Raw genomic sequence first — 12,934 nt, 5'->3', positions numbered from 1 at the left:
TGACAGGATTGTAAAATAGCTCCAAAGTCATGAAGATGCAGAGTCCAATAGTCTGGAAAGGGTGTGCTGTGAATAGTGCATTTTCCTTTCAGGTAAAAGTTTTCCCTGCATTTACAAAAAATTTACAGAACAGCCATTTGGAACTTAGACCCTAATAAGAAGTTTACAGTATACGGGGTATTCTGTCCAACATGAAAATCACATTTCTTTTCATTTTATGAAAACCTTTATGAGATTCCAAAAGGGAGTAATGTGGAACTATACAAAATTCAGAATAGTGTAAAAAGTTTTTATTTCATTCTTAGGATTATAATGTAATTACAACCTTTCTCCCTTGCATTTTCTACCGCCAAACCCTCCCATACGTCCCTCCTCACTGTCCTTCAAATCATGGTCTTTCTTCAGCAATTATTATCATACGCATTTGTATTCCTGAGTGGTACCTGCTAAGGCCATATAATATTACTTGTGTGCATGCTCTCAGGGCTGACCATTTGGTACTAGAAAACTAACTGGCGTATTCTTCCATGGGAAAAACCATCTCTCCCACTTCTAGCATTCCTCAGTTGCCCATAGTTCTTTGTGTAGGGTTGAGGCCTCATGGGCTTTCCCCACGTCATCATAGCTATTGGTGTTGACCTTGTTCAACTCATGTTTGCGCAATCATGTTGATGATACTTCTGATATTACTGGGAGACACAGTCTCACAGCAAACTGCCTGATCCTGTGGTTGTTACAGTCTTCCAACCACCTCTTCTGCAATAGTCCCTGAACCTGCAGAGGGTTTTGTAGATGAATTCACTGGGACTCAGATCCACAGCTCTGCATTTTGATTGGTTGCAATTATCTGAAGTGGTCTTTTTCTGTTGCAAAGAGACGTTTCCCTGATGAGAAGTGAAGACTACACTTACCTTTGGGTATAAGTAAATGCGCTTAGAGGCTGTTGGTGGAGGTTATGCTGGTTTAGTAAGTTAGTAGTTGTAGATTCTCCTACAATGATCATGGTGTCATTAGCACTGAGAGGTTAGCTAGGTTTCCAACACCAGGAATAACTTCCCTCTTGTTTAGCAGGACTAAGTCCAATTACAGAGCTATTGGTTACCACGTGCCACTCCTGTTCCCATAGAGTTATTGTGCCATGCTGTTCTGTAAATGTGGTTTGTTGGCATCACAGTTGGGTAGTGTGTTGGGTAGGCTGTTGGTTGCCTCACTCATTTAGAAGCTTGTGTGATGCCTTCTGGCACAATCAAATCTGATCATCAAGGAGGGCAAACCTTCAAGTCAGCTCCAGCTCAGGAGTTTCTGAATCCTATGTCTGAAGTACATGGTATCTTCAGCAAGTAGAACATAACTTCCACCCCTGGGAGGTAACCATGGGCAATAGCAAACTGTTCCATGTCTGGGAAGTCTCTTGGACAGCCCTATTCAACAGCTAAAAAGAGAGCTTTCTCATATCTGTTACTGAAGCTTTTGTGATGCAATCTTTGGCATCTGGAGGGAGCACCTTAGTCCCAGATGAGAAAAGATCATTAAAATCCTGTATGTATATTTATATACATGGAATTACATGTGCTACAGGTTTCTTGTAGCTAAATTATTAACAGTGTGCTTCCTTGTGGCTTCTTCAAAATCCTTATTGGTATTTTACCCAGCCCTCCTTTTTCTGTATTTACCTTCTTTCCTTAAAACCCCTTCGTTTTCTTATTTCTTCTCTCAGACAAATTGCATGCGGCTATTCCCCTTGACCCTCCTGCCATTATCTTCTGTGTTTCCCTCCCTCCTTCTCCCTAAAGAGCACCCTTTTCCCACTTACGTGAAAATTTTCCACTCCTTTTACTCCACAAAGGAAAATTCACTTTCAAACCACCCTTAATGCCTCCTGAGTGCTAGCCAGCTGTTTGCTGAACTAAGAACATAGCATCATCTTAAACTATCCCTGAAGCACTGGGGGGTTTGTGTTTACCCTTCATGGAGCCAGATGGAAGTCAGGCTTGTCTATTAATCCACTCCTTGTCCAAAGGCCATTCATGAAGACTGGGTCCTGTCTGAGACAATGAGAATTTTTCAGGACTAAATTAAGCAGAACTTGATCAATGTCTTGGTTGTATAGTAGTGATTAAATAAAAATTAGAAATAAATTCTTCTGAATTTTAGGCTTTTAAAAATAATATCAGGTCCAGACAATGGTGGCATATGCATTTAATCCCAGCACTCAAGAAGCAGAAGCAGGATCTCTGAGAGTTCAAAGCCAGTCTGTTCTACAGAGCGAGTTCCACGACAGCCAAAACTGTTACACAAAAAAAAGCCCTGTCTCGACAAACAAATAAGAAACCTTATCAGAACACATCTCCAAGATTATGTTGCTGGTGACAGAGTAGTCTATTATATTAATAGATTGGTTTCCCGAACCATTAGGTAAAAAGACAGGTTACGCAATGAGAGGAAAATCTTTGCTGAGTGCGCATCAGTCAGCAAATCAATATCCAAAATACATAAACTGCAAAAATTCAACACCAAAATTCCATCCAGTCAGTAAATGAGCTGATGAACTAGACAGACACTTCTCAAAAGAAGTAATACAAATAGCCAATAGATACTTGAAAGAAACGTTCAAAACTTAGCCATAGAGAAAATGTACAATGCCGGGGGATTTTCTCACCTCTGTCAGATTGACTGTCATCAAGGAAGCAAATGGCAGTGTATGCTGGGGAAGATAGGGGGATGGGGGGAAGGGTCAGAGAGAGACACTGTTGCATGAAATGTATGCTGAATAGCCACTGTGGATATCACTGTGGAATTTTGTCAACAAACTAAAAAGAGGACTATATCATGACCAGGTATATATGCAGGAACTTTAAATCAACACACCTTGGACACACATGCACACTCGTGTTTATTGCTGCACTCTTTGTGGTCCCTAAGAAACAGAATCAAAGTAGATGTGCATGATTTCTCTGAGATAGGGAGTCTAGATATAAATGAGTATGTGTGGATGTATATGCACATACTCATGAGCACCCTCGACCCCATGAAACAGGATGAATGTGGATTATTTTTTCTGCCCCAAAGGAAAATGTAAACATGACATCTGTAGGAAAGTGAACACAAATGGAGATCATCATAGCCGGTTAAGTAAGCCACATGCAGAAAAGCAGACAGTGCACACTTTCTCTAATGTGGGAAGTCTAGCTAGAAATGTGTGCGCATACATGTGTGTGCGCGCACACACACACACACACACACACACACACACACACACACACACACGTGGAGCCTTAAACTAATGAAAGTAGAAACAGAATCATGGAGGGGAGAAAGAGATTGGATTTGAATGCTAGGGAGAAGAGAGAGGAATGGAATACGTGTGACGTGAGAGCCAAAGTGGGGGCTGCTTGTGGGGAGGAAGATGGCCACAGAAAGTGACACAGCTGGGGTGTCAGAGGAATTAGAAAGAGGAATGAATAAGAACAGAATACAATGACATGTAAGTATGAGACGTGCCAAATAATAAAAGAAAGGGAATGCCATAATGAAACTCATCATTTTGAATGTTTACTCACAATATTAACTTACCAAAATGGCTTCATTTCCAGCTCTTCCTCCCTCCATACAAGAGACATTCTGCATTTTGAAAGAAGGATAGAAATCAGAAGGAGACCTGACATTCTTGAAATACCTCTAATATGTAGAGAGGAAATGAAAACCTGTTACTCATGGAACAATAACATGCAAACTGAGAAAATGGGTGGGTTTTCATATGAGTGAGGGAAAGCAACCTATATCCCAGCCTGTTTCCAGCAATCTGGATTCAGGTTTAGTGTTTGCTTCTCGTGGATAATTCAAATATATTTCAATTAATTGCAATACTCAGGGGCACCTTTTTCCCTTTGAGATGCAGTTGCTGGTGAATTAAGTCTGGCAGCTTTTTCTCTCTCTTTCCATTATTCTTCTTTTTCTCCTTATTACCAATACAAATTGCTGTATTGTGTGCTAAACGGTGTGTGGGAAACTCTTAATATACTCTCACTTAGTCACCAGCGAGCTTCTCCTCCAGAGAGATGCACAAGGCAGGCTTTCAAAGGTCATATCTGTGATTTGCAGCAAGAAGCAGCGTATTTTCAATGATTTCCACTTCAGTAAAACTGTTTTGACTGGTGTTTAACCTGTTCTTTACAGGTTTCTGAATGGCCTAATTATGTTTCCATTTAAAAAAATCCAGCCCTGATAATCAGAGTGAAAAATAAAAAGATCTTCCAACATGCCAAGCTTCGAGGAATGAAAATAAGGGCTTGTAACTCTAAAGCAGTTTTGTTTATATTGGCTGACTCATTAATGGAGTTGTCTGATGCTTGAAAAAACATGAAAAGTAAATAAGAGGGCTTATTATTTCTATTCATCACAAAAACAGGGTATATTAGATCTTAGTGTTAAATAAATTTAGATTATTGCACCAGTTACTATGTGTCACTGAAGACTTCTGTGGAAAGTTTGTTGGGATAATTGTAATTGAAATTGTTCATGTTGCATGTGCCTTAATAACTCTGGAGTATCTAGATTCGATGGGAAAATGAGACCACCCTATACTGGAGTGTTTATTCGTTCTAGGCTTTAGACAAAGGGAAAATATCTTTAGTGGGAGTCCAAAGTGTCAACATAAAATATCTGAATTCGATCTGTGTTCCATCCAGAAACATAGTGCCCCAGTAAATTCCAAGTATTAAAAAAAAAAAAGGTCCTTGCTTTAGAAAGGGAGGGCTGTCACCATCATCAACTTTTAGGGATGCAGGAATGTGATCAGCAGTGGTGAATGCAATATTCAAATATGATCCCTGAACACAGTTCCATGCTAAAGAACAAACTATGTGCCCACCTCACTATATGAAATAACAGATACATGAGCGCCGGTGCCAAGACCACAACAGGTTCACAGACACGGATGGTAGCTGTTTGGAGTGTGGACATTGCTCTTAAAAATGTTCAGTACAAGTATCTGCCCAAATGGAATGAAGGAGAGCTGTATTCTTCATTGCAGACACACAGTGTAAGCAGAGAGGAGACTTGGGAATTGGAGGTTGTGAGGAAAAGGTTTCTGGGCTCCACAGTGGTGGCTGAAAGGGACGATGCTGCAGGCAGTGGAGGGGGAGTGAAGAGACCAATCCAAGCTGAGATGCTCCTTGCTCCTGGAATCAGGGTCTTCTGAATGCTAACCCGAGCTCCACGAGATAATATTTTTTTTTATTCTTAGCACCATTTTCTTCTTTTTCAGTTGCCACAGATTTATTCAGAAATAATTTAAGAATAGAATTTCTGAAGTTATTTTCTATTATTATCTCCTCCATTCTTGTTATTTTTTTTTCACCTTTGATTCACTTTAGATTTATTCTGAAATAACTTCAGGTCGGGTTTTCCTGAAGTAATTTTTTTCCAAGAATGGCCTGTCCTTGAAGAACACTTTTTATTATTTACTGTTCATTTTGCAACGAAGCTGGTGTTACATTTTGTAATGTGTAGAACAGCAGATAGAAGGACTATACTATCTAACGGCAGGTCGAATGGCATCTGAAGGCAGATTCCATTTGAGATTGTGTCCTTGAAGAGATTATGTCAGACTTACAGAAGAATTTATATCAACCAAGTCAAGTCTCGGAATCCATGCCAATAATCTTACAAGCTTTCACAAGGCAAGTCATGCAGACGGCTTCTATATGCAGTCTAGTGTATGGTGTGCTCAACGTGTCTCACATCCCACGGCAATGCGAAAGTTAAGATGCATGGGAAATGAGCACGGGCACCAATGTCCTTGATAATGCTATGTCGACCTTCAGAGAATCAGCTCTCCTTACTTTGGATTCACCCATAAGACTGTTTTCTGCATCGTTGTACAAAGTATCATTTCCTAAATTAGTACCAGTCCACGGAGTTAAAGTAAATGACTGTTTTTTTTTTTTTTTTTACTGTCAATGTATTACCTAAAGCTATCAAAGCTTTATTTAGCCCAAGAGAATCAACATAGCAGCTCTTAATGACTCAAGAGCATTCTCAGCTACCATACACCCAACACCCAGCCAGCCACCCCAACCCTGCCCTAAGCACCTCTAAGACTCACACTTACCTGGACAGAATGTGTTTATGGAGCATACCGTGCTGAAGGCTCTTGAGGAAATTCTCCATTGAGAATCCTGGTCCTTTAAGAATGTCATCCCATACCCGTGTCTGTACCCTTGTTTTTGATAATATTATTCTATAGGCATTGATACACGCTGTTTTAAAAAGGGAGGAAATACACTCCATGGACATGAGTTCCAGGCCCAACACTGGGATTTGCATTAGTGTTTGTTTTATTTCCTGTGTATGTGGGTGGACATATATGTGGGTATAGGAACCCTTGTGCGTGTGGAAGCTAGTGGAGGGTACCAGGTATTCAGCTCAGTAGTTCCTTGACACAGGATCTCACACTAAATCTGGAGCTAGGCTGGTGGCCAGGGAGTCACAGTAATCCCCCTGTCTCCAGCCTACACAGCTATGGGCTTACAGGTATATACAGCCACCCATATATTTTCACGTGGGCCCTGGGGGTTTGAACTCAGGTCCTCATCCTTGTGTAGCAGTCTCTCTTATCTACTTAGGCATCTCTCTAGTACCTGGAGATAGCAATTAGGCAATCATTTCCTATACATATAATAGAAAAAGTCATATTGACAAAATATAGATTTGCTTATTTATTTCCAGGTGATTCTCCTGTCTGCAACCCTGTCATTCCATAGGGCTATGGGAATTACAGACATGGGACTCTGCATCTGACTTTTAAATTTAGCATCTGTGGATCAGACTCAAGTTATAAGGTTTATGCTGGAAGCATGGTTGCCAGCTGAACCATCTCATTTCTGAGACAGATTCTTAATAGGTAGCTCAGGTTAGCCTAGAACTCATGATCTACCTACCTCAACTCCCTGGGTACTAGGAGTATAGACAAGAACCACCAGGCTGACCTCTGACATTCCATCCTTTTTTTTTTAATCAAGAAATTTCTACCAATGGGCTGGAGAAATGGCTCAGTGGTTAAGAGCATTGACTGCTCTTCCAGAGGATCCAGGTTCAATTCCCAGCACCCACATGGCAGCTCACAACTGTCTGAAAATCCAGTTCCAGGGCATCTGACACCTTCATACCTATGCACATAAAATAAAGATAAATAAGTCATAAATTTTAAAAAAAAAAAAAGAAAAGAAATTTCTACCAGAATTGGCATTTGTTTTAGAGTGCTGTTCCTGACAAAGAATTTGATTGCTACACATTATAAGGTACCTTCAACTCCACTACACGGAATCACACCTTTAAGTCAAAATTTTCAGAGCACAGACTTTCACAAAGGTGTCTTCTTAGTTGGATGACTGCAAATTGGTGTGTACAACACACAGGAAGAACTTACCTGGGCTGTGCTCATCTGCTCGGTCACTTGCAGTAAACAGAGCTGAAGAGGTGGCCCAAACTACCACCACCTGAGGCCTGCCAAAGACCGGCAAGAGGGAAAGTGATCCGTGTGCCCTCTGACCCTGGTCAACCTGCTATTCTACACCACAGATTGCATCTGCCACATTCCATGACAGATTGTGAGCTGTGGGGACAGGCAGAGCCTTCTCGACTCAGAAAGTGTCATTCAGCCTAAAATAGCTTGGAAAGGGACACCAAAGAGTTTTTGTAAGAATTTTTAACTTTATTCGAGTTATTATTTGCTTGATTGTTTTGTTTTTTTTTTTTAATTTTTCTTACTCGTTGTTTTTCAAGATAGGATCTTGAAACTTAGCTCACTCTGACCTTGAACTCTCTGCCATACCCCTACCTCAGCCTCACAGTTACTGGTATGTGCCACTTTGCTCCCAGCAATTCATCAGTTTCTTAGAGTAAACTTAAAGTTTGATGATCTCTAAGCATTAGAATTATACTACTTGGAAGTTGTGTTCTATGTATTTGTCTGCTCATAAAACCATTCATTGGGAATTTGAATGGATGGTCTTCTAATTTACCTTCTCTATACCGACTCATCTGAGTGCTGGCCCAACAGTCCCATGCAACATGGGCATATTAACAGAGGATGAGCGCTGTTATTGGCTTGCTCAGTCTGCTTTCTTATAGAGCCCAAGACCACCAGCCCAGGGGTGGGACGAGTCTACAGTAGGCTGGACGATTCCCCACAAATTGTTAATAAAGAAACAGGTTTGCCTACAGCCTAGTCTATATATATATAGGCATTTTCCCAACTGAGTTTCCCTCCCCTCGAATACTCTAGTTCACAATAATCACACTGATACAAAGCTAGCCAGCACACTGATCATACATGGTACACACAGATGGAAGGTTTGTGAAAATGTGATAGAATGTTGTCTTGGAGCTCAAAAATGCAAAATGCTACAGTATTATTACTCTAAAACCAAGTGTGAACACACAGCTCTATTGAGGGGAAAACGTACAATCTAGAGATTCTCTATATTTAGCTTGCTACATGGGGTGAGCTCATGCTACACCCAAGCAAACAAATAAATAGAAATAAACATAACTTGGTGGGAGATAAGTGATTTAGACCACCTGTTGTTCTTGCAGAGGGCCTGGGTTTACTTTCCAGTACTTGCCTAGTTACTCACAACTTTCTGTAACTTTACTTTCAGCAAATCTGAACTCTTCTGCTCTCTAAGGATACAAGGCACACATGTGATACATATACATACATGTATATGTGCTGTCAAGATACTTACTTGCATAAAATAAATAAATCTTTTAAAAACATAACTTATAATAACATCAAAAATTGATGCAACATAAGTGAGATTTATGCAGATAAAGATATGAAGTAGAATCCCAATTCTTCACAAAGAATGTTTGGAGATGAATATACCTGTATGTGTTTTAGGGAGCAATAAAACATTTATTTTTTTTGTGTGTGTGTATATATATATATTCATATATATATATATAGTTTTGTAATGATGGATTATAATCAAACTTCTAAGTAGACAAGTATCTGCCATAGAAGTTTTGATTACAGAGCTTTCTCTGAAGCTGAGGAGATGCCTCAGAGACAGAGCATTTGCCTATATGAGAGAGGCCTTGGGTTTTGTTTCCCAGCTAGGGGAGAAAAAAAGGTGTCTCTGTGTATTATCACATATTAATATGCTATCAGAAAATGATCCCAACTACAAAAAATAACAGGGCTTTCTCAGTAGAAGACTTTTTATTGATTATGCTGCACTATAATCCAGCTCATTCCTTTAAAAATGTATTTGCTATGCAAAACAAACCTCTAATAGACTGTGATTCACTTTTAACATTGTAAGTATCAGAAGAAAATGACACTCTTTCACTCAGGAATTACCCAGAATGTCTTAATAAAATCAGAACCTATCAGACAACCACACTTTAGTTCTCCTGTATCATCCTGAACCCACCCAAGAGTCCCTGTCACCCCCACCCACCAAGCCTGTATACAACAATGAGCCACCGGCATGACTCACCCAGAATGCACAGAGGCGTTGGAGCTGATTCCAGCTCTGTTACCACTGCGCTCAAGCCTTGCATCCTAATGCCCTGTGTGCATAAAGAGCTGATGAGGAATTATACAACTCAGGGGTTGCCGGGGCATCTGAAAGGAGGAACTATACTATTAATTTGTTGTTGGATTTCTGTTCTAAAGAGACTGGCATTTTAAAGGGATGCCTTGTTCATTGTTTCTGTCATAGAAACATCCCACAATTAGGCTTAGTATTTCTAAAATCAGTGCTTTTTAAAAGCATCCCAAATCAGTATGCTCACTGCATACTATAATTAGTAGCCGCTAACTTCCCTTATGACTAAAGCTGCTGAGATATACTCTGTGTCATGGCGGTTGCAATATGGAAAAGATATGGCATGGTAAAACAAGTCATCTTACCATACCACACTATCAGGTCACTGCTGGAGTCCTAGAAATCTATGAAATCTTTTCCAGAAAGGAAATCATTCCATTCCCTCAAACAAGCGAGAATACTTTTGACTCAGGATAGTCCTGGTGGTCTTTTTACACATGCTGTTCTATCAGTGAAAATCCCCCTTTATTTAATCTTCCCAGGGCTCCTTTCTGTCTTTTAGGTCTTCTCCCAAATACTCCTTCCCGAAGTGCCATCATTAAAATACACCAAACAAATGCAAGAGTAGTATGACCTCTGTCTGCAGAGACCAGATCATGTGACCATGGTCAGGAGACAGGACTTTTTCCGAACTCAAAGAGAGAACCATTGAAATATTTTATTAGAGGGGAGTGAGAAAATGTCATCCATTTTAGATATATGGAAAAATAACTAAAGGAAAAGAGAAACAAAACCAAACAGAACAGGTAGAAGCTAGTATATCTGCCTTGGCCTTCCAAGGAGCCAGGGATGACCGAAGATAGGGATGAATTTGTAGTGTGGTACCCAGAATCAGCAGAAATCGCTGATAGGTCCAGTGACGTGGGAAATAAGGATATATGCACTCACTAGCATATATCCAAATGTGTACATACCCAATTGATAGAAATAAAATCCTTTTTGATTATTTTGAAAAGAAAATAGTAGTGCATGGGAGGTATATGACATGGTTCAGCAAGGAAAAGAACTTGCTGCCAAGCGTGACAAGGTGAGTTTGACTTCAGGCACCCACATGGTAGAGGTAGAAAACCAACTTCAGCAAGTTGTCCTCTGACCTCTATTTTCATGTGGTGATACCCACCCCAATGGTCTGCCCATACATATTTAAAGATGAGTACTTATAAAACTTAAAAGAGAAGATAGTATGGGAAGTCCTTTCCAGGGCAATTAGGGAGAGAAAGAAATAAATGATTCAGATCAGAAAGGCAGAAATGAGAGACTAACTGTTTGCTGATGACAGAATCTTATGACTGAAGAACTACAGATCATTCACACCCATGCACACACCTGTATATGAACACCCATACATGCACAGGCACACATACCTGTACACACACCCACACGCATAAACTTGTTAGAAAAAATAAACTAATTCAGTCTGGGAATGGTGGCACACCCTTTTAATCCTGAAAGTCAGAGACAGACTGTACTCTGTAAGTTTCAAGCTAGCCTGGTTTACATAGTGAGCTCCAGGACAGCCAGAGCTACACAGATAGACCCTGTCTCAGCAAGAACTTTAAATCTTTAAAGAAAGAAATTGAAGAAGACACCATAGAATGGAAAGATCTCCATGCTCTTGGATAGGTAGAATTAACATAGTAAAAATGGCAGTCTCAGTGAGAGCAATCTACAGATCCAAAATTCCAGCAAATTCTTCACAGACCTCAAAAGAATGGTGCTCAACTTCATATGGAAAAGAAAAAGTATAGCCAAAACAGTCATGTACTATAAAGGAACTTCTGGAGGCAACACAATCCCCGACTTCAAACTCTACTACAGAGCTACAGTACTGAAAACAGCCTGGTATTAGCATAAAAACAGACAGGAGGACCAATGGAATCAAATCAAAGAACCGTATATCAATCCACATACCTACAAACACCTGATTTTTGACAAAAAAGCGCCAAAAAATCAAATAGAAAAAGCAAAATATATTCAACAAATGGTGCTGGCATAACCAAATATCAACATGTGGAAGAATGAAAATATATCCATATCTATCATCATGCACAAAACTCAACATAAAACCAACCACACTGAACCTCATAGAAGAGAAAGTGGGAAGTACATTTGAACACGTGGAACAGGAGACCACTTCCTAAATATAACTCCAGTATTACAGACACTGAGAGAAATGATTAATAAATGGGACCTCCTGAAACTGAAAAGCTTCTGTAAAGCAAAGGACACAGTCAATAAGACAAAACAGCAACCTACAAGAGCAACCCTAAGAGAGACATAAATTGATCTACTCTATATAGGAAGTAGAAAAAGATAATATCTCCTGAGTAAATTGGGAGCATAGGGATCATGGGAGAGGGTAGAAGGGAAGGGGAGTGGACAAAAATATATATCTCAATAAAAACAATTTTTTTTAAAAACAAAGTACATGCTCTACCTACAAACTAAAAAAAAAAAAAAAAAGACCTGTCTCAGAAGAATGAAATTAAAAAAGAAAGAGAGGGAGGGAGGAAAAGGAAAGGGAGAGAGGGAGGAGAGAGAAAGAAAGAGAGGGAAGAAGAGGAAAGAAAGACATAGAAAGAGAAGAAAGACTGAGAAAGAGCATCCAAACAAACCAGGCTCCCACAAAGTCAGTCCATGCTGCAGAATAAAAATCCAGTGCCATTGTCCTTGGCCTCTCAGTCAGCCTTCATTGCCAGCCACATTCAGAGTGTCCATTTTGATCACATGCTCCATCACTCCCAGTCCAGCTGGCCTTGGTGAGCTCCCATTAGATCAGTCCCACTGTCTCAGTGGGTGAATGCACCCCTTGTGATCCTGACTTCCTTTGTCATGTTCTCCCTCCTTCTGCTCCTCATTTGGACCTTGGGAGCTAAGTCCACTGACTTTGTGCGAGCCTGGTTTGTTTGGATGCTCACCTTTATAGACCTGGATGGAGAGGGGAGGGCCTTGGACTTCCCACGGGGCAGGGAACCCTGACTGCTCTTAGGACTGGAGAGGGAGGTGGGGAGGGGGAGGGAAAATGGAGGCGAGAAGGAGGTGGAAATTTTTAATAAATAGATAGATAGATAGATAGATAGATAGATAGATAGATAGATAGATAGATAAATGGGAAAAAAGACTGAGAAAAGGAAGGAAGAAAGAGAAAAGCAGAGAGAGAGAGAAAGCAAGGAAGGGGGAGAGGGCTAAGAAGCTAAGACAATTTCATTTACAATAGCTGCCAAAGATAAATTTCACCAAAAGCTTAGGTACATATACTCGGCACTGAAAATTTTAAGCTTTAGTGAACTGATGTTAAGAAACCACCGCTCCTTTTC

General features: G+C 40.2%; 1 protein-coding gene across 2 annotated transcripts in view; it reads left to right on the top strand.

Annotated features, from left to right (window-relative positions):
- The window catches only part of Kcnq5 (potassium voltage-gated channel subfamily Q member 5), a 519,189-nt gene that overhangs the window by 414,314 nt on the left and 91,941 nt on the right, over positions 1-12,934 (top strand). The window lies entirely within an intron of this gene.

This window comes from Myodes glareolus, chromosome 18, assembly GCF_982192425.1.
Source record: "Myodes glareolus chromosome 18, mMyoGla1.1, whole genome shotgun sequence".
Taxonomy (NCBI): domain Eukaryota; kingdom Metazoa; phylum Chordata; class Mammalia; order Rodentia; family Cricetidae; genus Myodes; species Myodes glareolus.
Note: the sequence above shows the minus strand (reverse complement) of the source record. Positions and strands in the feature narration are given on the sequence as shown.